We start from the raw sequence: 26,055 nt of genomic DNA, 5'->3' as shown, positions 1-26,055 counted from the left end.
GTCTAGCACAGCAGGACTTTAGTTCCTCAAATAAGCTTCTAATTGTCTTTTCGAAAATGTGCGTGGACGCTTACTTCAAGCCATTTGGCCAGTGCCTGGGAGGGTATTTGCTCTGACACTGCGCTTGCAGAGGGAGGATTTAAGAGTCTGGAGGAGCATTAGAAAAACTGCACTCCGGCTGATCCTTCCTTGGATGGAGATAGAACAGCTTTTTCAGGCACCCACCACTGGTACAATGCAAAACCCCACAGGTCTCCAAAACTTATAGACTCTTACATTTGGACCTCAGTCTTCTCCCCAGGGCAGTAAGAAGGTGTCCTGACAGGGTTAATGGATGCCAAGAATTATGACACACTTGCGGGGTCCCAGGAGCGCTCTCCTGTTCCCAGGCATCATTCTTCCCAGATGCAATATTAACACGACAGTGAGGGCTCCTGACAGCAGGCTGGAGACAGGCCCTGAGTCAGTAAGAACGGAGACCAGAACACGTGGGAGGAGCATTCAATCTGGAGTCAGAAAACGGAGTTCAAATCCCTGGCCTACCACTACCTCCCTGGTTTAAAATGCAAACAGGTGTCCCTGCCCTCTACACAAGCCCGAATTTTCCCCCAAATTTATTGTGTGTGCACATTCACCCTAGGGTCTTATTAATATGCTGATTCTGAGTCAGCAGATCTGGGTAGAGCCTGAGAGTTTCAACAAGTTCCCAGGTGGAACGGATGTTGCTGGTCCACGAACCAACTTTGAATAACAAGGACAAGGAGATTTATGATCCAAGCCAGTGTTTCCCAAACACCCCTGCTAAGAATCACGTGAGTAACTATTAAATGCACAGATCCCAGAGCCCCAACCCAGATGGGTGCAGGCCTAGTGAACTGGAAATTTAACAAGTGCTCAGGTGAGTCTTATTATCAGAGAAGTTTGGGGAAGCCCGGATTAACTCATCTGCATCTCTTACAGCCTGTGGGAGCCCCTGCTTCCTTTCTGTTCTTCTCTTCAGTTAAGGTTCCTTAAAATCTACTAAGCTAGCTCCTGCTTCTGGGAGTCCTATAAATACATTTAGAGAGCTGACAATTCTCCCAAATTTTCCCGAATCCTGGTACACTTAGAAAAGGACCATCTTTGTAGGGCCTGAGTTCTGGCAGCCCCCAAGGCGCTGAGGAAAGACTGAGGGCACCATTATGTCAGCACAGCTCTGAACCATAACTCAGCTCCCCGATTAGAAAGCTCCACTCCCACCTCAACCGTATCAGTCAATGAGCAAAACCAACCAGCACAGCCCTCCAATACATCTCCCCATTGTTGTGAAGATGGTCCAAAACAGAGAAAGAAAAATAAACACATCCAAGTCCTGTCTTGAGGTTGTCTGTAAGGGCCAACATAGCACAGAAGTGAAAAGGCATATACATCCATTTACTCACCCGAACAAATTACAGATAATAACCATGAGACCAGAAACACTGTCTGCTTTACGGTCATTATCTCACTGAATCCTTGCACCAAATCCTTGATTTGTCAGTTTTACTAAGGACACCAAGGCTTTCAGAGGTTAGGTGACTCGCCCCAGGTCACACTATCAATGGTGGCTACTGTGTAACAGGCTCTCGCATGTGACCCTCTCCCCGTGTCTGGTTTGTTTTAATGCCTCCTGCTGACATATACCCTGCCAGGTCCTGCTTTCCATGAGGACAGTGCCAGGTTTTGTTCCAGGCTGTATCGACCATGCACCTCAAAGATACTCAGAGAAACAGTTGCCAAGTTGACGGATGTCTTCAAAGCCAGGGCTTATCCATGATAACAGGCCGCCTCCAAAAACCTTAACAAGCTCACAGGCACTCCCTGGTTTAAAAGACTCCCAACTGATAAACAGGAATTTGTAAGACGTAAGGTGGAGAAAAGGGGGTGGAAAGGGAGTCAGAAGGCCTAGCAGACTCTTCTCCTGCTTCTGCCACCTTGCTCTCACATGTGGACAAGCCACTTGACCTCTCTCCACTCCTCAGTTTCTCCATCAACACGATGGTTTAATCCAAGCCCCAACCTCTGTGAACTCCCACCATGTGCTGGATGTGGGGCTTAGAAGAAAATGACCTGGAGGAATGAATGAGAGGCCAAATCCATTCCTCAGCAGCCCTGTGCCAATCTAACCCCTCCCACCCCACTGAACAGCCACAGAGAGAAAGCACACAGAACAGTTTTCAAACTAGCAGGAAACAAAGGGGGTCCTAGGGGGATCATTTGCATCACAAAAGGTATCTTTACTTAGCAAACTAATTCACAAAAGGATGGCTAGCCTGACAAGGTCCCCTGATACATTTTTTGAGTCAGGTTACTGAAGTATTATTACGTACAGTACATGTCATCCTTTTTAGGTGTGTAGTTCTCTTGATTTTAACAAACACACGAAGTTCCTGCTGTGGTTTTTAAAATAGTGTATTTCTTACTTTTCAAGAATACATTATATAAAGTGACGTGGCGTGTGTGGTCCAATGAAACAAAGTTAATTTTAGCTCCTCTTTTTAAAAGCGAAGGTCCCCATTCTGCCAGAAGGAAGAACAGAAGTGAAAATCTTGTCTGGAGGGGCGGGGGGGGGGGGGATCAATTTGCAGAAACATCTGTTAGGCATGGAGCATCGAGTACCAAGATCTATTAGTCCATGCAATTGAATCTCCTTTACTAATAAAAGAGTTCCCTCCTCCCAACCCTCCCCCTCACATTAACCAAAAATTTTTTTAATATGCACACAGAGCCCAAGAACATAAACCTATTTCTACCAAAGATCATCCTTAACTGAGCAGTTTAAAACCACAAAGCCTCCTTGAATTAACTCCAAAAATCTGTAATAAATTTCACATACTATCAACGTTCCAAAGGAATTTACCTGGACAAAGCACATAACTTTTGCTTTGTTTTAAGACTTATCTTAAAATGAACTGTGTGACCTTATGTAAAAGAGGGAGGTGATTATTCAAACAACTCTAAAAATCTATTCAGAATGCATTTCCACCGCAGAATTAGATCTTTGTAACTTGAGACCAAACAACAGCATTCCTAGCCAGAAAATGGGAACAATGCAATCAATCTAATAGTGTTTATAACTTTACTATGAGGCTGGTAAAAAGCAGAACTGATTTCCAAGCCTCAGCTCAGTGGCACTCAAAACTTCAGTATACCTAAGAATCTTCTGATTATGAACTCCACATTCTTGGACCCCACACAGACCTACCAAATTAGTATCTCTAGGGACTAGGCAGCTGTAGTGTTTAATCTTGGTCCCAGGGTGGTGGCTTAGTACCCACCCTAAGACATACAGCCCTAGCTAAGGGAGCATGTGTTTTGTTACATAATCACTAAAATGAAGTTAAGATGGTAACATAAATTGGACATTGGTCCTGAGTATGGGTTATAATCTGTAGGCTAATGGCCATGGCTTAGAAATGTTCACACTTTGCAGAGGTTGGCCATTGTAGTGTCAGCAGATAAAACCACACAGTGACAATCTTTCATTAAGGAGCGGCTGCCTGCTCCAAGTGTGGTCCCCAGACCAGGAGCTCGGAATTACAAATCTCTGGGGCTGGGGCCCAGGAATCCACGTTTTAACATTTCTCCAGGTGATTCTTCCACATGGTACGTGCTCCAGCATGTTTTAGTTAATGCAAATACATTTTATAGTGAGAAATACTTAATAATCACAATTTTTTCTCGCCCTGTCCTCCTGCCAGTTTCATTTTTGCTTTGCTAAAGGATGCAATGTTTGTTACCATACCCTCTCAACTTCTCTCCCACCCCTTCCCACTGTGGTGCAAAAATGCATATATGTGGCACAGAAAGTTCGAGCTAGCTTTATTTCCCACTAGCTAAGGGACAATTAGCACAGCCTGGACAGCCAAAGAGCTCCGACTGGACCCGTCAGTATGGTGCCAGGGGTCATTAGGAAGGAAGGGACATCCCCTCGGGCTCTCAGCGCCCCCTGGTTCCAGGGAGTACCTTTCCATGATGCCTCCTAGGGCCTCCCATGAAAGCCAGCTGACAAAAACTCAAATGGGCACTTGGTGGTATGGGTGGGTTATTTCCCCCTAAAATATTAGGTCTATGGTAGAGTGCACGTGTTCTCGCAGTTTGGAATACATCAAAATCTCCAGGGGAAATTTAATAAAAATACAGATTCCTTTGCTGCAACCTCAGCTTCTGATTCAGTAGTATCGCAGAGGGTCTCCTAACCCTCTATTTTAGCAAGCTTCCCAGAAGATTCTTATACATAGCAAGGTTTGTGAATCACAGGTGTTACGGGAGAAACCCATGCTATAGAGTAGAAAATCTGAGCTTAGGTCAAACTTACCCAGTATTTGGTGTGTAAACCTTGGAACAGCTCAGCTTCCTCCAAGTAGAAACAGCACCCACCTCTCAGGGCTGTTACAGTGGCAACATAGGTACAAGGCCTTCGTGAAATGCAAAGTGCCAAAAACAGAGGAGTAAAACTGGCAGGTGCAGAATTCCACAACAATCGCCAACGAGGGTCCTCTTAGTCTAAAAAGGTAGCTTCAGTAAGAAGCATTCCAGGTCAGAGTCGAATTCTGAGACACAGGTCAGTCTGACAATCTGTGATGTGCACTGACTCGTGTCCCCTCAAAAATGGTCCCCAGGACCTCCGAATGTGACCTTATTTAGAAACAGGGGCTTTACAGAGGTAATCAAGTTAAAATGAAGACATTAGGGTGGGCCCTCATCCATTATGACTGCTGTCCTTGTAAGAAGGAGAAACATGGACCCAGAAACAGACACGCATGAAGAGAAGACAGCCATCTATGAGCCAAGGAGAAAGGCCTGGCACAGATGAGCTTCCTTCATAGCCCTCGGAAGAAACCAACCCTGCCAACACCCGGATCTCGGACCTCGAGCTCCCAGAACGGAGACAATAAATTTCTGTTATATAAGCCGCAGATCTGTGGTACTGTATTACAACAGCCCTAACAAACTCAAACAATCTGTCAGCTTCCAACGCGAGAGGAAAGTGCCCTTCTGTAGTTCCGTTTGTGGGGGACACTCGGCCCCTGATGCATCTCAGATTCCACAGGGCTTGTTTTAATATCTTCAAGTACATTCCTAAAGCTCCATGTGAACTACTTACCAGGTTAGTGAGAGAGCCAGCTGTGGAGGGGGAGGGGGGGATGACGAGGGGGGCCTCAGTGCAGGCTTTGCGGTGGAGTCCTGAGCCTGTAGCAACCCTCACAAAAACCAGAGCTCCAGAACATCTGCAAGTTTACCAGCAAGAACCAGCAAGTGATTTAACATCCTCATAAAACTGTCCCCACCCATCCCTGCACAGCCGACTCACACTCCCTTTTCCCTTCTGTCAGAGTGGCACCCACAGTCCCCGTCAAGCACCGGCTGCTCTGAGAGCTGGTGAACCACCCTCAGCCCTCAGACACCTGGGGATCTCAGCCAAGAGGACCCCAAAGGCCCTCAAGGAGATGATTTTCTCAAACTGAACGCACCTTTCTTTCTCCCCGTTAGTGGGACAAAACACAAAATACCCCCAAAGAAAGTAAAAGGCCCTTTTTATGTGCATTAAAACTGGAACCCCAGAGGGTCTTACCCAGTAACCAGAGAGGGTGTGGGAGCGTGAGCACTAGCCTGAGCCCATGGGGATGGTTGTCCTGCCCCAGAACGGAGCGGTGTCTGTGCAGCGTGCAAGGCCTACGGGGTGACTTTACGTCCGACACACCCTTCTGGGGCAACCTCTCCTAGCAGCCTCCCTAGGGTGATTTTTTAAAAAACCACAGGTGCCCAGGTCTCGCTCTCAGGGATTCCAACTCAGTGAGCCGGATGGGGTTTAGGAATAGCATTTTTTGTTTAATTCCAGGATAATTACCATACAGCATTGTAATAGTTTCAGATGTGCGACACAGTGATTTAACAATTCTGTATATGACTCCGTGCTCATCACGGTAAGTGTACTCTTAATCCCCGCAGCCTAGTTCACCCATCCCCCACCCACCTCTGTTCTCCAGAGTTAAGAGTGGGGTTTTTTGTTTGCTTGCTTCTTTCTTTGTTCTCTGTTTTGTTTCTTAAATTCCACATATGAGTGAAATCATATGGTATTTGTTTTCCTCTAAACGACTTACTTCACTTAGCATTATATGTAAGGAAGAGTGTTTTTAAGAGCCTCTCTGGTGATTTGGAAGCACAGGCAGGGCTGAGAACTAGAGCCATCAGTTCAAGTCAGGGTCCCACCAGACATCCCAAGAAAAGGGAAAAGCACCTGGTGGTGGTCGGGAAAGTAGGATTCCAGTGGCAGCTTTGCCAAGCGGCCCTAGTAAGTCTCATCCTTCTGGACTTAGGTTCCTTCCCCGTCAAAGGGAGAGGCTGCCCTAGAACCATTCAGACCTCCCATATTTAAACAATTAGCCTCTCTGGAATCACTCTGAGATCTCCCATGAAGACATGTGCCCTTTCTTCTTGGGTGTACTACACCCAACTGCTTTGTGCTTGCACTTCAGGCTGCCCTTGGCTGATGCCTTACCCTTTAGCCCTGCTGGGGAGGGCCCAGGAGTGACAGGTGCTGAGCCCAATAGAAAGACCTTCAAGGAGAAAATTAAGCCTCTTAAAGTGCCCTTGATGTAATCTCTCAAACCCAGGAATAATCCACATTCCTCTGGGAAGATCTGCCATGCATGACCTCAGGCCACACTCAGGAAATATCTTCACTGACATCAAACTAGGTCCTAGAGCCGAGTGTCAAGTAATTATGGGTGGTGTTGCAGCAATGCAAACAGAGAAGACAGGGCTTGTCATTTAAACACACGGAGGTTTGGGACTCTCTAAGCTGGATGCTTGAGAGAGCAGCACTGAGAGAGCCAGGGCACATCGCCACCCATCTGCAGGATCCCTCTGCAGGGGCTCAAACTCAGCAGGACAGAAAGGAGACATCTCTCCATGAGTCAAGTGGACTCTGGGGATGAGTGATGAACCAAATAACCCACCAGAACATCGAGGTCAACGATAAACACTTCAGACAAGTGAATTTGCTGTCTTCAACCCAGTGACACCAGCTACCTAGCAGACTGCTTAAATGCCCCTCCTTTGGAGATAAAAATGAGAGGGGCAACCATGTGTCTGCAGTTCACAGTCCTCCGCGGGTGCCTTCCATCACTCAACAAGTTGTTAGCAAGCATGGACTTCAGCCATTCATTCCTTGAGCCTCTAAAGCATGGCACTTGACCTAAAACATACTGGCCCCATGAGACACTGCTTTTCCACTTCTAGACTCTCGTCCTTAGCTCAAACCTGGGAAAGATTTCTGTTTCCTCATCTACGGCTAACCTCCATAATCAGCAAGTTTTGTTCATCAGTTACTCATTAAAATTTCTTGTTAACTCCTATGTGCCAGCCGTTGTTCTAGACACTTGGGGACACGGTGCCAGATAGTTTCTCTCCTAGAGCTTATATCCTAGTGTCATGGGGTGTACAATAAATGAATCATGTCTGTAATATCAGGGAACGAAAAATGATATGGACACAAAAAAGGAAGAGGTTTGAAAGCAGGGGCTAGGGGGTGCCAGGGAGACCTCTGCGGAGGAGACACTGGAGCCAACTGGTAAAGGAAATGAAGTGTAGGAGAGCACCCCCAACCTTCAGGAGCCCAGATGAGGAGATCCAGCAGGAGGGCTGCAGGTGGAGCGAACAGGGTGTAGGAGAACCAGATGAGGACGGTGGCATGGAAGCCAGGTGAAGAAAGTGTCCCAGAGGGCACTCAGCCGCTAACTGCTGCTCAGAGGCTGCAGAAGGTGGTGACAGGAAGAGCTGGCCACTGGAGAGCACTGGTCCCTGAAGAAGTGTGGCCTCGGGGAAGGGGTGGGGCAAAAGCCAAACTGGAGGGGATTCAAGACAGAATGAGCAGGGAGGAAACGGGGCAGGAGGATGCATGGCAATTCTTTCGGGAAGACTTACTATTAGGGAGGGTAGAGGGATGGAAGAACAGCTGACTGGGGGATGGGGTCAACAGTGCGCTGTGGTTGTGGCTTTATTCCTTAATATGAGGGATACTACAGCTTCTCTCTCTTGGGGGATTATCCATCAGAGAAGGAAAAGGCCACACACGCATGAGTGAGTCCTGCACGCCAACAGAGAACAGGCTCCAGTGTACATGTGGTCACAAGGCTCTGCGGCTACAATGCAACATGGCTACTGCTGTAGATAGGCTAGCAGACTTAACAGGAAGGAAGATGGTGAAACTCATTCCTCACTGCCTCTTTTTCTCCCTGAGATAAGCCAGGTCATCAGCCAAAAGTGGGATGCAGATAGAAACACAGTGCACCCAACTGTGCCAAGAGCTCCCCTTGAGATCTGCAGTCATAAACCAAAAGAGAAATACAATATAGATGGCTGTGTGTTCTCTCTAGCTGGGTTCCTTGGCCTCAGGCAGGAGCAGGGCAGGCGGAAGGTGGGGATTTCCCATGAGAGTTAGATGAAGACAGGGTCAAGGGAGTTGAGGGTGTATGCGAGCACCTGAGCTGGGGGCAGGGGAGGTCACAGCAGAAGAGAGGGATGATGGTCAATGAAATGTGGAAGGGTCACCAGGTCAGAGGCCCTTGCAGGGGTGAAGGCTGGTGGAACTGGGTACTAAAGGGAGTAAGATGAAAGAGAAAAGGTGAGGGTCACACTGGAACGCTTGTCAAGATTTTGCTGAAGGTGCAGGTAGTAGTGGTAATGACAAGGTCCACAACCGTGTTTTTCAAAGGAAGGCCTAGTGGGCAGTAAAATCAATACAGTGGGTCGTGATAAGCATTTTTTTTAATTGAACAAGTTAAAAAGTCTAAGAGTACATTATACCTAGTAAGGGTAAATAATATTTGGGGAAACTTGTTTCAGTTGTGTGTGTGTGTGTGTTCATGTTGGGTTGTCACATCAAACAGCTCTCCCCTGTGGACTGGTGCTTAAATAAACAAGGACGCTACGGCAGGGTTTCTCAACGCTGGCATGGCTGTCATTCTAGGCCAGAGAATTCTTAGTTGTGGGGGGGCTGTCCTGTGCATTGTAAGATGTTTAGCAGCATCCCTGGCCTCTCCCTATTAAATGCCAGTAGCACCCCTGCCTCCCTTGAAGCTATGACACACAAAAACATCTCTAGACAATGCCAAATACCCTCTATCTAGAAATAACCATGGGAGGGATGGCTGAAGAAGAGTAGAGGAAAGGATAACAAAAAGAGGTGGCCAAGAGTTGAATGGACAATCTATATAGATTTCAAGTCACCAAAAGTGTTGATGGCACCACACGACTCACTGTTTAAAAATTCTGATCATCAGGGGGTGCCTGGGTGGCTCAGTCAGTTAAGCATCTGCCTTCAGTTCAGCTCATGATCCCAGGGTCCTGGGTTCAAGCCCCCTGTCAGGCTCCCTGGTCAGTGTGGAGTCTGCTTCTCCCTCTCTCTCTCTCTCTGCCTGCCACTCCCCGTTCATGTGCTCTCACCCTCGCTTGCACACCCTCTCTCTGTCTCTCTCAAATAAAATCTTTATAAATTCTGATTATCGGGCACCTGGGTGGCTTAGCCGGTTAAGGATCTGCTTTTGGCTCAGGTCACGTGCTCAGGGTCCTGGGACAGAGCCCCACATCAGGCTCCCTGCTCATCAGGGAGTCTGCTTCTCCCCCTGCCCCTCCCCACTGTGCTCGAGAGTGCTCTCATGCGCACTCATTCTGTCTCTCAAAAAAATAAAGAGTTGAAAATTCTGATTATCAGGAAAACTAATAAAGCATGATTACACAGAAAAATGTATTTAAACATGCTTACAAAATTCAATTCTAAGACTTTCCTGTAAATTAAGGTATGTAATATAAAATGGTGAAATAAGCCAAACCTATAATCCCAAAATATCTGAACAAACAAAATCCAGCTAAGGGTTACAGAAGGGGAAGCACACTGCATTCATTGCTGTATATAGGGAGACATTACTGTTTTGATATTTGGTCATTACAGAGAAATATAAACTCATATATATATTTGATAAACCCAAATCCAGCCACTAGTAAGATTTTTATTAAAGTGTTTTCTGATTGGGGCGCCTGGGTAGCGCAGTTGTTAAGCGTCTGCCTTTGGCTCAGGGCGTGATCCCGGCGTTCCGGGATCGAGTCCCACATCCGGCTCCTCTGCTGGGGGCCTGCTCTCCCACTCCCCCTGCCGTGTTCCCTCTCTCGCTGGCTGTCTCTCTGTCACATAAATAAATAAAATCTTAAAAAAAATAAATAAATAAAGTGTTTTCTGATTATAAAAGAAACATATCCTAAATATAGAGAAAATTTAGAAAATACCAGAAAGTATTTTTAAGAAATTTTAAATATCTATAATCCCACCACCCAGAAAAGATTTGTTAAAAAAAAAAAAAAAGTTGAAGGGAGAAGGGACTATGGTCCAGATGAACAAAATCTTCAAAAAATGAGCAACATGAGGCAGAGGGCTGTAAATCGAGGCTCTCTACCTTAGCTACATATCAGAATTACCTGGGAAACTTACCCACCAATGCCAAGGGCCCACCCAAACCAATGCAACAGAATCCCCAGGTTATCCCAATGCATAGCCAGGGGGGAGAACCCTACAAGAGAGACCCATCCTACAAGCTTAAGCAGGATCTCCTTCATGAAAATTTCCTTCCCATTTCACTTTTTTTTCATACACCCCACTACCTGATTTTGCTTTGCTTATAGCTTAATGTGAAATCATTAGAAAATACAAAGCACTAAAATTAAGTGGCTAAAAATAGAACAAATGTTTATCCACTAAAGAATTTTAGAATTAGGGGATCAGTGAGGAGGGGAGCTTTTCAGGAAAACTTCTTGAGCTTTGGGTCATCCGAGCGTCTAAGGACTTACACATAAGTGATGAGGGTCCCCGGGGACAGCAAGCATGCATGTGCCACTGATAAGCATCGTTAGAACTGTGTCCTCTCTGGCAACAGTGAAATAAACACTTGTTGAAATTAACGGCTACTGCACTTAATTTCTTCCAAAAAAAAAAAAATGCACTCATGACTAGATTACAATGCAATTTAAGCAACACTTATCTGGCCACCATTTTCTTCACAATACCCTTCACATGTAGCCAACTTGTTATTAAAAGAAATCAATGACTTCAAATCTTGAATATGCATGCATGTTGAAAAACCAAAACCAAAAACCAAACCATCTCTAACCGTCCTCTCCACTCTTTCATGAGAACCCATTACAAACTATTTAAAACAACAGTCATGAACTCTTTCACTGTGGAATAAACATACATCCATCAGTCCATCACTAAATCCCCAAACACGTACAACAGATGCAGACAACAGTTAAATAACATAACCCAAACAGTGATTTCTCCCTGCTTGGTAAAATAGTTAAAACGGAGCTAACGTGCTTGATTGGCATTGTAACTCTCATCCATGACAAGGTAGAGCACTGGCTGGACCCGCACACAAGATCTGCAAAACAGGGAGTTGGTGTCTCTAAACCAGCAGTTCTCAAAGTATGGTCCATGACCAGCAAGACAGCATCACCTGGGAACCTATTATAAATGCAAATCTTCGAACCCCACCCAGGACTCACAGAGTCTGAAACCCTGGCCCAACAATCTGGCTTTTCACAAGCCCTACTGGTGATTCTGATGCATTTTAGCTGGGGAACGACTGGTGGTATCTAAACCATGATTTTCGAAGTGTGCAGCAGAGTCCTGGCTTGCTGTGGGTTGAGATTCTGAGTCTCCCACCAGGACTCACAGGGTCACAGAGGATGGGGTCCTCTGTTGGGGGCCCAAGGACTCTGAGCTGATCCCAGCACCCCGGGATCAATTCTTAAAACGTGAATGGAGTTTCCACTGCTTTTCAAATTTTGATTTTAGTGGTAACGGCCAAGAATTCATAAACTCTAAAATCACACTAAGAGGCAAGATTACAAATGATTCAGGTGGAGCAGTCAGCAAGCTAGGGATAGTGTGGAAGGAAACCTGAGTTCAAATGCCAGCATGGCCATGAACAGAACCTCTCCGAACCTCGGGTAGGGAAACCAAGCTTGAGGATATGCTGCTACTATCTGAGAACACTCTGCAATTGGCCAGACCTTCACTAAGTTGGGATCAGAGAAAGTGAAGGAAAAGGAGAGTGCTTGCCAAGAGCTTTTTTTAAAAGATTTTATTTATTTATTTATTTATTTATTTATTTATTTATTTATTTATTTATTTATCAGAGAGAGAGAGAGCGAGCGAGAGAGAGAGCATGAATGGTGGGGAGGGCCAGAGGGAAAGAGAAGCAGAGTTCCTGCGGAGCAGGGGGCCCAAGGACTCTGGGCTGATCCCGGGATCAAGACCAGAGCCCAAGGCAGACGTTTAACTGACTGAGCCACCCAGGCGCCCCGCTAAGAGTTTTCTTGATCTCTTATGCTCACTACTCTCCCGGGGGATAAAGGTAAACAGCTTTTCCTGAAGCCATCCTTTACAATGAAGGCTTTGACTCAAAATTGGGAAACCTCAGGATGTCAGAAGATAATTAACTCAAAGCTTCCAAAGAGATAAAAGATTGCTGCAGAAGGCATCAGAGAAAGCAGCTGTGATATTGCTCACCTTTTATTTCCAAAATAGTCCCAAACAAGTTTCGTATTCATGAACCAAATACCCTTTTTAAGTGTTTCCATATAGAAAAGCTTTTGTGTTTGAGCAAGTAAACCTATCAAGTGTATATGGAGCAAGTTAATCACCCCCCCTTCCCACTGCCAATTTTAAACAATCTCAAGTTTTGTGCATCCTTCCACATCTTTCTCCAAGGTTATACCCATAGGGTTTCTTTTTCAAATCAGAAATAGGATACTACATATGATACTCTGTAACTTGATTTTATTTACATTTAATACATCACGGATATCCCTTGCAAAATAGTCCAAAATAAACCGGTATTATTCATCCTACTGATGGACATTTCATATTGCTTCTCATTTATTTTAATAATCCTACAATAAACATCCTCACGCACAGATCCTTACATACTAATTGATGTTTTCCTTTCTGTAAGACGGGACTCTAAATACGGGATTGCTGGGGCATATGGTAGCAGGTTCCAAACTTACAGAGAAATTGTCTGCTTTCCCTAAATCCTACAGCAATTCATACTCCCACCGAGAGTCTACGAGTTGCCCCCCAACACAACTAACAGAAGATGTAACCAATTTTTTAAAAAGTGGGTCAACTGGATGGACAGAAAATCTAATGTCTGTTTTAAATGTGCATTTCCCTGACCATTGTGGACGTTAAGAAGCTTTTCACATATTTACCATTTATATCTCTTCTTTTGAGAACGCTATTCATATCCTTTGTTCATCTTTCTGTTGTCCTTCAAAAACTATTTAATCACACACTCATCCCCCCCCCTGCATCTATTAGATATGTTAAGTACAAATGAATATCACCCCCTAGGAAGTCAGCATGTGAGGTTAGGGCAGGGGATGTCTCCTTACCATGAAGCACATGGTAAGCCCTCAAAACAATTGCTGAGTAAGTGAATGGGAGACTTAGAGAATTTTGTTAAGATTGCAGCTAGAAGAGTAAAAAAGGAAATACAAATATTCATTACTTTTCCTACAAATTCTGGACGGCACCACTTTGGCTGAAATTAAATTGTTGGTTAAGGGAAAAACAAAACCATGTTCTTGGCATTGACTGAAAATCCACTGTAAAACGGGTGGCAAATGAGCCCAGTCTTAATTCATAGTTCCGGGTGACACATAAAGAAAGGCTCTCACAACCAAAGCATTTTGTACCCAGCCTTGTCTACCAGCTGTCATTCAAATGGCACCTGCCACCGAGCCAAAGGTTGTTAGGATGGTGATGGACAGGAGAAGCCTACCTTAAGCATTCGTTTCCTCTTTGGTTTTTTGTCTCCACCCCCTCCAAGATTTTTTGTCTTTTAAAATCCCCTACTTATTGAGGAGGGGACCTGTGGAGGGGGCCTTCAGGGGGAGTTCGACAGAGTTCAGATTCCTTAACTCTTTTAACTTTAGGCAAAACATCTGGTTAAACCCACCATTTATCCCCATTATTTGTAATAGTTCTGTTTGGCTTATGTTTTAACTAGTCTCCTTATTAAATATGAAAGTAATAGGATTAAGAAGTTCTGGGGGGAAAGTACTGTAATTAAAAAGGCACCAGTTGGGTATGTTAAGCTGTAATTCTGGCCCTGCTTATTAAGTTTTCCTTCTTGTCTTTAAAATGTTTTTGTACCCAATAAAAATGACTTTGAATTATTTAACTCTTTTTTAGTACTTCCTGTATTGGCCAAACACCACCCAAAATCTCCAAGAAAACATTATGACTCAAAAGTTCTGAATCAATAATGTCACAGATCACAAGGTTCTGACACTGTCCCAAGAGTGTGGACACGCGCACACACACCACAACACACACACCACAACACACACACCACACAGCTGGGTAAATAGGCACCTCTCCAAAATGCACAGGCATTTTCTAACCTTTTGAAGTTATAAAATCTTCTTAACAACAACAACAACAAAAATGCAGGAACTTTGATCAAGTCACAAAGTTGTAATATGAATCAGGCAAGAGGCAACAAAGCCCAGTTTATAACACTTTGCTAAAATAGGCATAAGAAAATGATAAATATGAGGGCAGTGAACTTGGGAACGAAGACTGAAGGATTTGCAACTTTTTTAATTTTTTATTTCAGCTTTATTTAAAAAACTTCTAATTTTTAAATTTAATTTTTAGAACATTTAGCACACACACACAGTATGTGACATATATGTAGTTACAAAGCATAATGCTAAAATGAATAAATACGTTTTTAGATGTATAGGTTTTATTTTTCTGAGCATAGTTGGTAAAAATTTATATTGTTCACCATCTGTAACCACCCTTAACTGCTCTTGGGAACTAATCTGCTGGGAGTGAGGGGTGGAAGAGAAGGGGAATCAGTATAATTTTGAGGTATAAAACACACAAGCTGGACTAGAAATCTCCATCTCCCCCCATCACTCACATACACACACACACACACACACACACACACACACACACACACACACACCCCTCTTCGTAAAGCCTGACTCCCAGTAAAAATACTCTAGGAAAGAAACAGTGTTTGGTTTTAAAAACCCTAAACAACTAGGTTTAGCAGTAAGTGAATTCAAAGACACACCTCTAAGCCTAAGCCTGTAAAGAGTATCCCCATAACTCATATAACAGAATAGTTTTAAATTTTTGCTTTCCGTTTGGAGGTAGAACCACAACAACAAGATCAAGAAAGACACTTTAATTAAAACTATTTTGTATCTCCTTGATAACCTGAGTGGGTACAAAGGCAGAGAAAATGACTTCCGCAATCTGAAGAACCCTGTGTTTCTGTGATTCAAGATAGGACCACCAAGACTAGAACTTTACAAAATAGATGGTTTTCTGTAACTGATTTGATTCTCTCCTGAATTAGTTATGCTAATTTTGGGTAAATGTATCTTGGGCTCCGGTGTTTTCCACAATTCCAGGGCTCAATGAAAAAAAAAAAGAAAGAAGGAAGGAAAGAAATAGCATTCGTGCAGGTAACCCTCAAGGCCACTTGTCACAGCCACCAACCCTCCACAGTGTTTGCATAGATACCCCAAATCAGCAATCACGGAAGATAAATCTTGGAAACGCAACGGCTGACATCCACACTGGAGGCACTTAATGAAGTGGACCAGCGAAGGAGCAGCCTAATCCCTGACATCACAGGGCTCATCCCAGATGAAAGCTTCACACCCCCCTGCCTTTTTCTGTGATCCCCTGAAGCCTCTCCAACGATGAAGCCCCAAAGTGCTGACATGACCTCAATACCATGGCATCGTTTCAATAAGACGCCAAGGAGAAAGGCTGGCATGTTCCTGCATTCAGCTGATTGTAGGTCAGCAAACACGCCCTTCCTCTCCCCCTTCACAAAGCAGAGATCACAATCTACTGCATTTCAAAAGAAAAGAATGCCCACAGCCCCACTCCTGAGAAGTCGCCAACTCCAGGCTCTGGAGAAGGGAGGAGGACAGCGCGCAACCTGACGAATGCCACAACTCAGCACACCCAGGTACTAGTAAAGCCAAAGTACGTGGCGGAGCGCCAGCGTGCTTGTAATGTATGTACATTTGGGGGCCCATTTCTCGGGACGTCATCCCTACCCTCCTCTTTGTGTCTTGGGCAACGCCAAACACCTCAGCTCACGCTTCTGTCTTCTGGAAATAAGCGGAGGTTCGTTTTCACCACGAGACGCAGGGATTCTGAAACAACTCCCTTTCCCCTTATCACCTCGACTCTGCACGGACAGCACAAATTCAAGTTTCCCCACGCGTCACCTGGAGCCCCAACTTCTGGAAACGCCCCCCTTACCTCGCCTCCAAGAGCTGGCATCGCGGCGAAATCCGAGCACGCAGCCGCCCGCGCTGCTGCTGTCGCCGCCGCAGCCAAGGAGGCTCGGGGAGGCTCGGCCCGCTCTTCGGCCCCGGGGCGACCGCAGGCCAGGCCCTCGGCCCGGACCACTAGCCGGCTCGCCTCCTCTCCCACAGCAAGAGAGCTCCCGCGCCGTGCCGAGCGCCCAGGCGAAGCCCGGCGCCGGGAGCACGCTCTGCACCAGACGCCCGGCCGGGGGACGCCGCCAAGCGCACGGCTCCGGCGGAGCGCCCGGGCAGCCGCGGCGGCGGGGGAGAGGGGCGTGTTCCCTGCGCCTCGGAGCCCGCACGCTGCGTCTCAGCGGGACAGGGAGCGGGGGCGAGCCCGGCGCGAAGCCCCTGAAGGCGCCTCTGGGCCCTCCACCCGGGCCGGCCGGCCTGGCGACGCGCTGCAGCCCGCGTGCCCCTGCGGGAGCAGCCTCGGTGCGCGCTCTGCGCGGCCGCCTCCGCGCCTGCCTCGGCGCGCAAACTTTCCCGGCGAAAACCCCTCCGGCCTCTCCTGCGGGGCCGCCGCGCTCTCCCCCGGGCCCCAGAAACTGTACGCCCCCTCCCTCCGCAGCCAAGACCCACTGAAAATATGGCGCCCTCGAACGTCGTTCCTCGGTCCCCTCAGGGAATCCCGAAATGCCCAGTCCCCAGAACCCCCCGGCTCCCAGTGAGCGCGAAATTGTAGCCTGCGGGGCCGAGGAAGGAAAGGGCTCCGCTGGTCCAGTGTGAGGCCAGCGGCACTAAATCCAAATCCTGCTCTCTCGCACTCGGGCGGGCGCTGCCCAGGTCCCTCAGCAGACAGCAGTTTCGCTGGTGCCGAGATTGCCAAGGGGAGTCGTAGAATCGGCAGGTCTGAGAGTCCGGGACTGGACGAGCTCCGCACCAGCGGGCTGTCTGTGCCTCGAGCCTCGGCCGGAGACTTGTTTGCAAAGTGGCGCTGGAGTCGGGGCGGCCAGTGCTGGAATGAAGCCGCTCCGCCCGCGCCAACTCTCCTGGCGCGGGGGCCCGGCCGGGGCCGAGGGGACACTCCATGCAGGCGGGGCCGCTTTTCAAAACCCAGTTACCGGAAACCCAGCGGGAGCCCCGGAGGGGACTGGCTGCCCGCGGCCAGGAATCCGCTCTCAGGCGCCGGCTGCCAGCCTGTTTGCAAACCGCTGCGCCCAGGTCGAGTGCAGTGAAACATACATGTGCAATAGACAGGTGCATTAGATTTATTTTATTTTATTTTTGCAAAAAGCCCTCCTAGGACAGCAAATCTGGGAGTTTGCGGGGTATTTTCTGCATTGGCATCACTCACGAGATGCAAAAGGGAGGAAAAAAGCCACCCACATTTTCCTTCTGTAGAGGGGAGGGAAAAGACACGAGAAATTCATGCAACGTGCATGCAGCTGGAGGAAGAGGAAAACCCGAGTGAGCCGTGCGCCTTACCGGGGGATGCATTTACTGTCTCATTGCAGAGCGCCTGCCCCGGAGTGCAGCCGGCGTCCCCCCGCGCGCCCGGCGACCGCTCCGCTCCCGCAGCCGCCTCAGCCGCTGCCGCCGCCGCCGCTGGCTCCGGGCGCGGAACAAGAGCCGAGGGCGAGCGCGAGCGCACGGCCCGCGAGCGCCGGGAGGGCAGGAAGCGCGTCATCACTCGGGGACGGCGCGGCCCCGCGCGGCTCCAGTCCAGCAGCGGCGCCGTGCGGCACCCGGGGTGGGCCAACAAGGGCCCCTTGTGGGTCTCTACCGGGCGGCCTGGTGCTGGGAGGGTCTACGAGGAGAGGCGACGCGCCGGCCGAGCTGTCGTGGGGAGAAGGGGGCGAAGAGTGGCCCCGGCTCCCCCGAACTCGGGCTCAGCTATGAGGGAGATTAGAGAGGGAGAGGAGGGGACACGGCGTCTATGGAATGGGGCCTCTGGGACCGCAGAGCGCTCCCCGCGGACCACTGGCCACCGTGGAGCGTGCGGCGTGTTTCCGACCAGAGGACAGTGGCGGGCTGTGGGGTCCTGCCCTGACGCCGTCTGTGGGAGCCGGCAGCTGGCTGTCCCTCTCCGCACGTGTTGCACAGGCGACACTGAAATTGGTGGTCAGAGGTCACTTAGGGTTTTTGAGACCGGCTGTAGGAAGGGGACAGCGGTGGCACTCTATTAAATTAATATGGAAAATTTTCCAGCCTACTCTGCCCTGAATAAAGTCAATTATATACTTGTTACATATACAGTCATTAGGAAATGTAGGATGACATGGAACAACATGATGGTTATTAAGGGGGCAAGGAGACAAATCACAAAATACTGTGTACCATATGATCTCATTTTCTTAAACTATGATTGATGGAGAGAGGTAGAAAAGACTGAATAAACACTGGACAGATGTTAACTAGATCTCTCAGTGATTGGTGGAAGTGTGTGTGATTTTTCCTGCATAGTTCTAGTTTTTTATTTTTCCGTCAGGAACACATTACTTTTGTAGTTAAAAAAAAATTTTTTTTATTGCAAGACCTCTCATTTTTTTTTCCAGCCCAATACAGAATAACTGGAATAGACCCCTCTTCCCAAGAAAAGGGTAGTGAGTCTCTCTAGTTAGGCATAAATGAAACCACAACTTCTAAATGTTTTTTCAGAGCATGAAACTGCTGTTGCTATGAACTGGAGAGTGGGTTGATTTTGTAAATTGAAACCATCATATAGAAGTCTACTGGGACACCGGATAAGGCTGGACATCCTGTAAGAACAATGGCATGTTCTTGTCTGGGCTGATGAACTTGATTTTATTATGACCACAGAGAATGATACATAATACACTTATTATGTATTATCAGAGTGCAGCTTTGTAACTTATTGCAGAGAACAAACTTTAAAATCAAAAAGCACAATCAGAACCAATGAATTGGCAACTTGAGAAAGTCCAAAAAGTTGCAGGGCCCAGACTTTCCAATTACGCAGGTAAAATGTTTTTGTTCACACCTTTTTAAACAGTCACCAGTCTAACAGAATAACTGGTGGTAATAGCAAGTCACTCAGAGGATGGTTAAAAAGTAAATGTTTATTGATTCTTGTAAGAGATTAGTAATAAGCTCATTGAATTAATGCCACCTAAATTGTCCCTTGGTTCACTGACAAAGAACAACCAGATTTTTATAGTTCAAATGCCAGGTTTACATAAGAAGCTCATCAAAACAGAGAAAAATTGGTTGCAACCAAAGTAATTTTTCCTTTCTACTTAGTCCTCTGTTCATAGGGCCCAATGGCTTCCCATCAAGCATCTCAATCAGTTTTCTTCCCCCAACCTTGATTTAAATTTTTTCCATGACTTAATTCCTCCTTCTCAAAGCATCCTGTGCTCTTCCACTACCTGCCAATGAGATGCCGTTTAATACTAGAAGGTCAGCTCCATCAGAGCAAGGATCTTACCTGCACCTCTGTGCCTAGAAGAGGGCCTGGTTTATAGTGGGTGCTCAATACATGTTCATTTCATGAAAATACCGTGTTTGTTCACTATCTACTTGGCTACTTGTTAAGATGTTTGAAAAGTTATCTCTGCTATTAGACTATCAGCATAATGCTGGGATGCTGAGAGCTTGTAGAGTCGTAACCCTGCTTTAACTCAGAAATCTTACTCTTCAGAGTAATAGCCAATTCCTAAGATATTTCAAGCAGTGAGGTGCAGGTGTCTGAATATGTCATTACTAATCCAATTAGTACTATTTTGTGGCTCTCTGAGATCACTGAAACCCCTTTCCCCAGTGAGAAAGAACATCGTTCCTGGAATTCTTTGCTTTAGTCCAGGCTTCTAACCAATTGACTTTGGACACTTCACTTATTTTTGTAGTTTGTCATTTTCTCTAGCCTCTCTTATGACCTCAAAGCAATTTACTGTTTCTTTAGAAAAACCAATTCTAACCATTCTGTTGCCTAGCGTTATGTTTTTCAACAAGTTCCCCAATAGAAGTAAAATTGATTTTACCAGTAACCTACAGTAAGTGCTTTGAAATTGAGACTCCTCCCCTAGACCTGAAAAGACAGTTATTTCTAAATAAAGAGTCAGTTACTAGTAGTCTCTCTCTATACCAGTCGCAGTGATCATGGTTCAGTGTAGACCAGACAAAAACTTGTTTTAACAAGTTCTCTTTCTTGGACTTTGTCTCCACCCAGCAGAGGAAAACATGGTGGCAGTTATCGTAGAGTATCGAGGACCTGAGGTAAAACTCATTCCATCTATACAATTTACCAAGCCTTCATATTATCTCACTTCCTGCCAAGCAGATAATTAGGAACGGAAAAATACTCATTTTCTGTGAATAAAGAGTGCAGCATTTGGGGAAGTAAATCAAAGAGATAGCTTCCAAGTGACTTACAAATACATCTGGAACTAAAATCCATTTTCTCCACAAGCTAGACCTGTAACCAAACCAGACGTCACTTGGTGCTACAGAGCCAAATGCTAAGAAATTCCTCCCCTCCTCTCATTACGCTATTTGCCTTAACCTTCTGACAACCTGTCTGCACATGTGTTTAACTGAGCAAACCCAACTGGGTCCATACTGAAGAGCTAAAAGAAATTCCACTAAATATTGTGCTCCACTTTCTTTTATAAGATCAAAATTTGGGCTATGTTATGATGTCTTCTAGGGCATTCTTGATACATCAACAATTCACGACGTTTTTCCCTTTTTCAAAATTGTATCCATTCTCAGGAGCAAGGTGGATGTGGGAACAACATTTTCTAAAAATTGCCTATTACTCAGAACCAGAGATGAAAACAAGATACTCAGGCTTCTATTCTCATTTGACATTTTTAGGTTTAGAGAAATCTCTCCATCTCTTTTTAAATCATAAGTTCTAGGATAGAATATTACCCAGTAATAATACAGGGAATATTATCTCAGTTTCAATATAGCATATAGTCAATAAACTTACTTTCATTTTATTTGAGAGGCAGATATTTGACACTTTGCAAGAATTAATATGTTTTCTTTTTTCTTTTTTTCGTTTTTTAGCTATCTGTAAGCATAGGGCCTCACGTCATTCCTCACTAGTCAGGATGGAGTAATAGCTGCAGATTCAAATGCCCTTTCTCTCTCTTTTTTCTTCTTTTTTAATTTTCTTTTTCTTCCTCTTTTCCTTTTCCCCCTTTTTTCTTTTTTCCAAATATCTTTTTTTTTAAGATTTTACTTATTTATTTGAGAGAGAGAGGGAGAGAGAGAGCACAAGCAGGGGTGTGGGGGGCAGGGAAAGGCAAAGAAGAGGGAGAAGCAGACTACCAACTGAGCAGGGAGCCCGATTTGGGACTCAATCCCAGGACCCTGGGATCATAACCTGAGCCAAAGGCAGATGCTTAACCAACTGAGCCATCCAGCTCCCCAAATGTCTTTTTTTTTTTTTTAAAGGAAATTGCTTACATAGACTCAGGAAACTATTGTAATTATTGTACCCATCACAGGATAATAATTTTTCTTTTCCTATAGTATATAGAACACACTAAGGAAGGTTTCTTAAATGTCCCTAAAGAGGTGCCTGAGTGGCATGGTCGGTTGAGCATCCGACTCTTGGTTTCAGCTAGGGTTGTAGTCTTGGGGGTGTGGGATGGGGAGTCCACACTCAGCGGGGAGTCCGCTTAGGAATTCTCTCACTCTCTCTCCCTCTGCCCCTCCCTGTTCTCTCACTCGCTCTCTCTCTTTCTAGAATGGATAGATAAATCTTTTTTTTTAAAAAAAGTCCCTGAAGAAAACACACTATCTAGAAGAATGCCAATAATGATTATTATGGTAAACTGTATTTATCTTTAAATAAAATAGTATAAACAATATGTGAGGCAGGATGTTTCTCTTTTTCTTGCTTGCTCATAGATTGGAGAAAACATAGTTGGGGTTATACTGTGGTTAACAATATTTTTATTGTGGAATATCAAAATTTTTGTATTAAATATGTAACTTTTAGATCTCTTTGGTCTTTTGGGTTTTTTTTTAAAATGTTATATAAACATGTTTTCATGAAATGTACAATATCAAGGTATTATAGAAAGACTTTGATTTATTTAATTTAATTTATTTATTTATTTGAAAGAAAGACGGAAAACATAGAGGGAGAGGAAGAGGGAGAAGCAGACTCCCTGCTGAGCAGAGAGCCCAATGTGGGGCTTGATCCCAGGGCCCTGAAATCATGACCTTAGCGGAAGGCAGACAGTTAACTGACTGAGCCACCCAGGCATCGAAGAAAGACTTCTAGATTTAAAAAAAATTTTAATCTGTGATCATAGTAAATTGCCCCTCTATCAGGAAACATGTTGTATAAAATTGGTTTCCTTGTCTCTGGAAATGTATTTATTTAACTCTTTTAAAATAATTTGCTTAAGAATCAGATCAACTTTAATTTAAAAATAATATGTTGCGGCACCTGTCTGGCTCAGTCAGTAGAGCACGTGACTCTTAATCTTGGCGTGGTGAGTTCAACCCCCACTTTGGTGTATAGTTTACCTAATTTTTTTTAAAATAAAAATAACATTTATTATCATGTAGGAAATATCATTCTAAATCTACCTCAAATGGAATAGATTTGTTTTAAACAAATAAGATAATTACATTGTGTCTAAGTCATCGTTTTTATTACAGAATTGAAAATGAAGAATTGAAATATAGTAAGTGTATGTAGAAATTACTTACATAATTTTAATGTAACTTCAGAGAAATAAACAATGACTTTTGTCTACGTCAAAGATAAATATATCCAGCACAATTTTTACTTGCTTGTATCTTTAAATCAAGTTAACAAATATTTATTGAATTAGTGCCAGGACTCATTATGAGCAAAACACTCTTCTTCTCAGCGGTGCAGAATCCAACTGAATAAAATACAACCCTTGCCTTTCAGGAGGGTTGGAAAGATGAGAGAGGACACACAAGATATTCCAACTGATTCTGTTGATAAGAGGTCTTTAGAGGTCTTCTTTCATTTGATCACCTTCTTCAGAGATAAAGCTCCAGAGGTACACACACACACACACACACACACACACACACACACAGATTTTTTTTTCCCCCTGACAAGACCAGGCCTAGGCACAGAGGACTAGCTGCGGTCCTGCACCCTTATGTTCTGTTGCCCAGAGCAACCTAAAGCAGATGTCTTAGGACGTCAAGCTGGTATCATCTAGGACCCAGCTAAACCCTTAAGGTCAACTACAAAGCAGGAGTTCTGGTGAACTGGCTTATACATTATTTGTGTCACTATTTTGAATATACTTGTACTTCCTGCCAGGTCCATTACTTGGATCTCTCTCCTTCAGGTTAGGAAGTTTTATTGTCCTCACTTTGCCTCCAAAGGTGATTCCACTAAGATTTGTCAGACTTGGGGCGCCTGGGTGGCACAGCGGTTAAGCGCCTGCCTTCGGCTCAGGGCGTGATCCCGGCGTTACGGGATCGAGCCCCACATCAGGCTCTTCAGCTATGAGCCTGCTTCTTCCTCTCCCACTCCCCCTGCTTGTGTTCCCTCTCTCGCTGGCTGTCTCTATCTCTGTCGAATAAATAAATAAAATCTTTAAAAAAAAAAAAAAAGATTTGTCAGACTTTTGGCATTATCACATTATTCTATTATTATATCGATAAACTCAGATTTCTCAGCATAGTCAGAACCATAGTTACAAAAACTGTAAAGTTGGAATGGTATAGAGCCATACAAAAGGTAAATAAGATGGAAGGGAACTGGAAGAGATGGAAAAGAAGATGATTTATAACGCATCAGCACTTAAGACTATTCTTTTTTTTTAATGTTTTTTTATTATATTATGTTAGTCACCATACAGTACATCCCTGGTTTCTGATGTAAAGTTCGATGATTCATTAGATGCGTAAAACACCCAGTGCACCAGGCAATACGCGCCCTCCTTACTACTCATCACCGGCCTATCCCATTCCCCCACCCCCTCTCCTCTCTGAAGCCCTCTGTTTCTTGCATTTCCATACACGAATAACGAGACCGAAGAAAGAGAAATTACGGAATCCATCCCATTTACAATAGCACCAAAAACCATACGTTACCTTGGAATTAACTTAACCAGAGACGTAAAGGATCTATATTCTAGAAACTACAAATCACTCTTGAAAGACATTGAGGAAGACACAAAAAGATGGAAAAATATTCCATGCTCATGGATCGGAAGAATTAACATAGTTAAAATGTCCATGCTACCCAGAGCAATCTACACTTTCAATGCTATGCCGATCAAAATACCGATGACATTTTTCAAAGTACTGGAACAAATAGTCCTTAAATTTGTATGGAACCAGAAAAGGCCCCGAATCGCCAAGGAACTGTTGAAAAGGAAAAACAAAGCTGGGGGCATCACAATGCCGGATTTTGAGCTGTACTACAAAGCTGTGATCACAAAGACAGCATGGTACTGGCACAAAAACAGACACATAGACCAATGGAATAGAATAGAGAACCCAGAAATGGACCCTCGGCTCTTTGGGCAACTAATCTTTGATAAAGCAGGAAAAAACATCCGGTGGGAAAAAGACAGTCTCTTCAATAAATGGTGCTGGGAAAATTGGACAGCTACATGCAAAAGAATGAAACTTGACCACTCTCTCACACCATACACAAAGATAAACTCCAAATGGATGAAAGACCTCAATGTGAGAGAGAAATCCATCAAAATCCTAGAAGAGAACATAGGCTGAACCCCTACAACATCGGCCAAAGCAACCTTTTTCATGACACACCTCCAAAGGCAAGAGAAACAAAAGATAAAATGAACATGTGGGACTTCATCAAGATAAAAAGCTTCTGCACAGCCAAGGAAACAGTCAAAAAAACTAAGAGGCAGCCCACGGAATGGGAGAATATATTTGCAAATGACACTACAGATAAAAGACTGGTATCCAAGATCTATAAAGAACTTCTCAAACTCAATACGTGAGAAACAAATAAACAAATCAAAAAATGGGCAGAAGATATGAACAGACACTTTTCCAATGATGACATACAAATGGCTAACAGACACATGAAAAAATGTTCAAAATCATTAGCCATCAGGGAAATTAAAATCAAAACCACACTAAGATACCACCTTACGCCAGTTAGAATGGCAAAAATTGACAAGGCAAGAAACAACAATTGCTGGAGAGGATGTGGAGAAAGGGGATCCCTCCTCCATTGTTGGTGGGAATGCAAGTTGGTACAGCCACTCTGGAAAACAGTGTGGAGGTCCCTTAAAAAGTTAAAAATGGAACTACCCTATGACCCAGCCATTGCAATACTGGGTATTTACTCCAAGAATACAGATGTAGTGAAGAGAAAGGCCATATGCACCCCAATGTTCATAGCAGCATTGTCCACAATAGCTATATTGTGGAAGGAACCGAGATGCCCTTCAACAGATGACTGGATTAAGAAGTTGTGGTCCATATATACAATGGAATATTACTCAGCTATCAGAAAGAACGAGTTCTCAACATTTGCTGCAACATGGACAGCACTGGAGGAGATAATGCTAAGTGAAATAAGTCAAGCAGAGAAAGACAACTATCATATGATTTCTCTCATCTATGGAACATAAGAACTAGGAAGATCGGTAGGGGAAGAAAGGGATATTCAAGAAAGGGGGGGTAATCAGAAGGGGGAATGAAGCATGAGAGACTGTGGAC

General features: G+C 44.9%; 1 protein-coding gene across 7 annotated transcripts in view; it reads right to left on the bottom strand.

The window, feature by feature from the left end:
• Positions 1-18,017, bottom strand: part of TLN2 (talin 2) — a 408,649-nt gene extending 390,632 nt beyond the window's left edge. For 5 of the 7 annotated variants that reach the window (XM_087859255.1, XM_087859253.1, XM_087859254.1 and 2 more), the window contains exon 1: positions 17,860-18,017. The gene's annotated coding sequence lies outside the window, so the exon portion shown is untranslated. Of the gene's footprint in view, positions 1-16,384; positions 16,568-17,859 lie in introns of those variants that run through there. The other 2 variants (XM_045807096.2, XM_045804213.2) reach the window with 2 other exon arrangements.
• Positions 18,018-26,055: the final 8,038 nt, after the last annotated feature.

The sequence above is a fragment of the Ursus americanus genome, chromosome 36 (genome assembly GCF_024610735.1).
Source record: "Ursus americanus isolate L20-20 chromosome 36, mUrsAme1.1.p, whole genome shotgun sequence".
Classification (NCBI taxonomy): domain Eukaryota; kingdom Metazoa; phylum Chordata; class Mammalia; order Carnivora; family Ursidae; genus Ursus; species Ursus americanus.
This window is presented reverse-complemented; position numbering and strand designations above follow the sequence as displayed.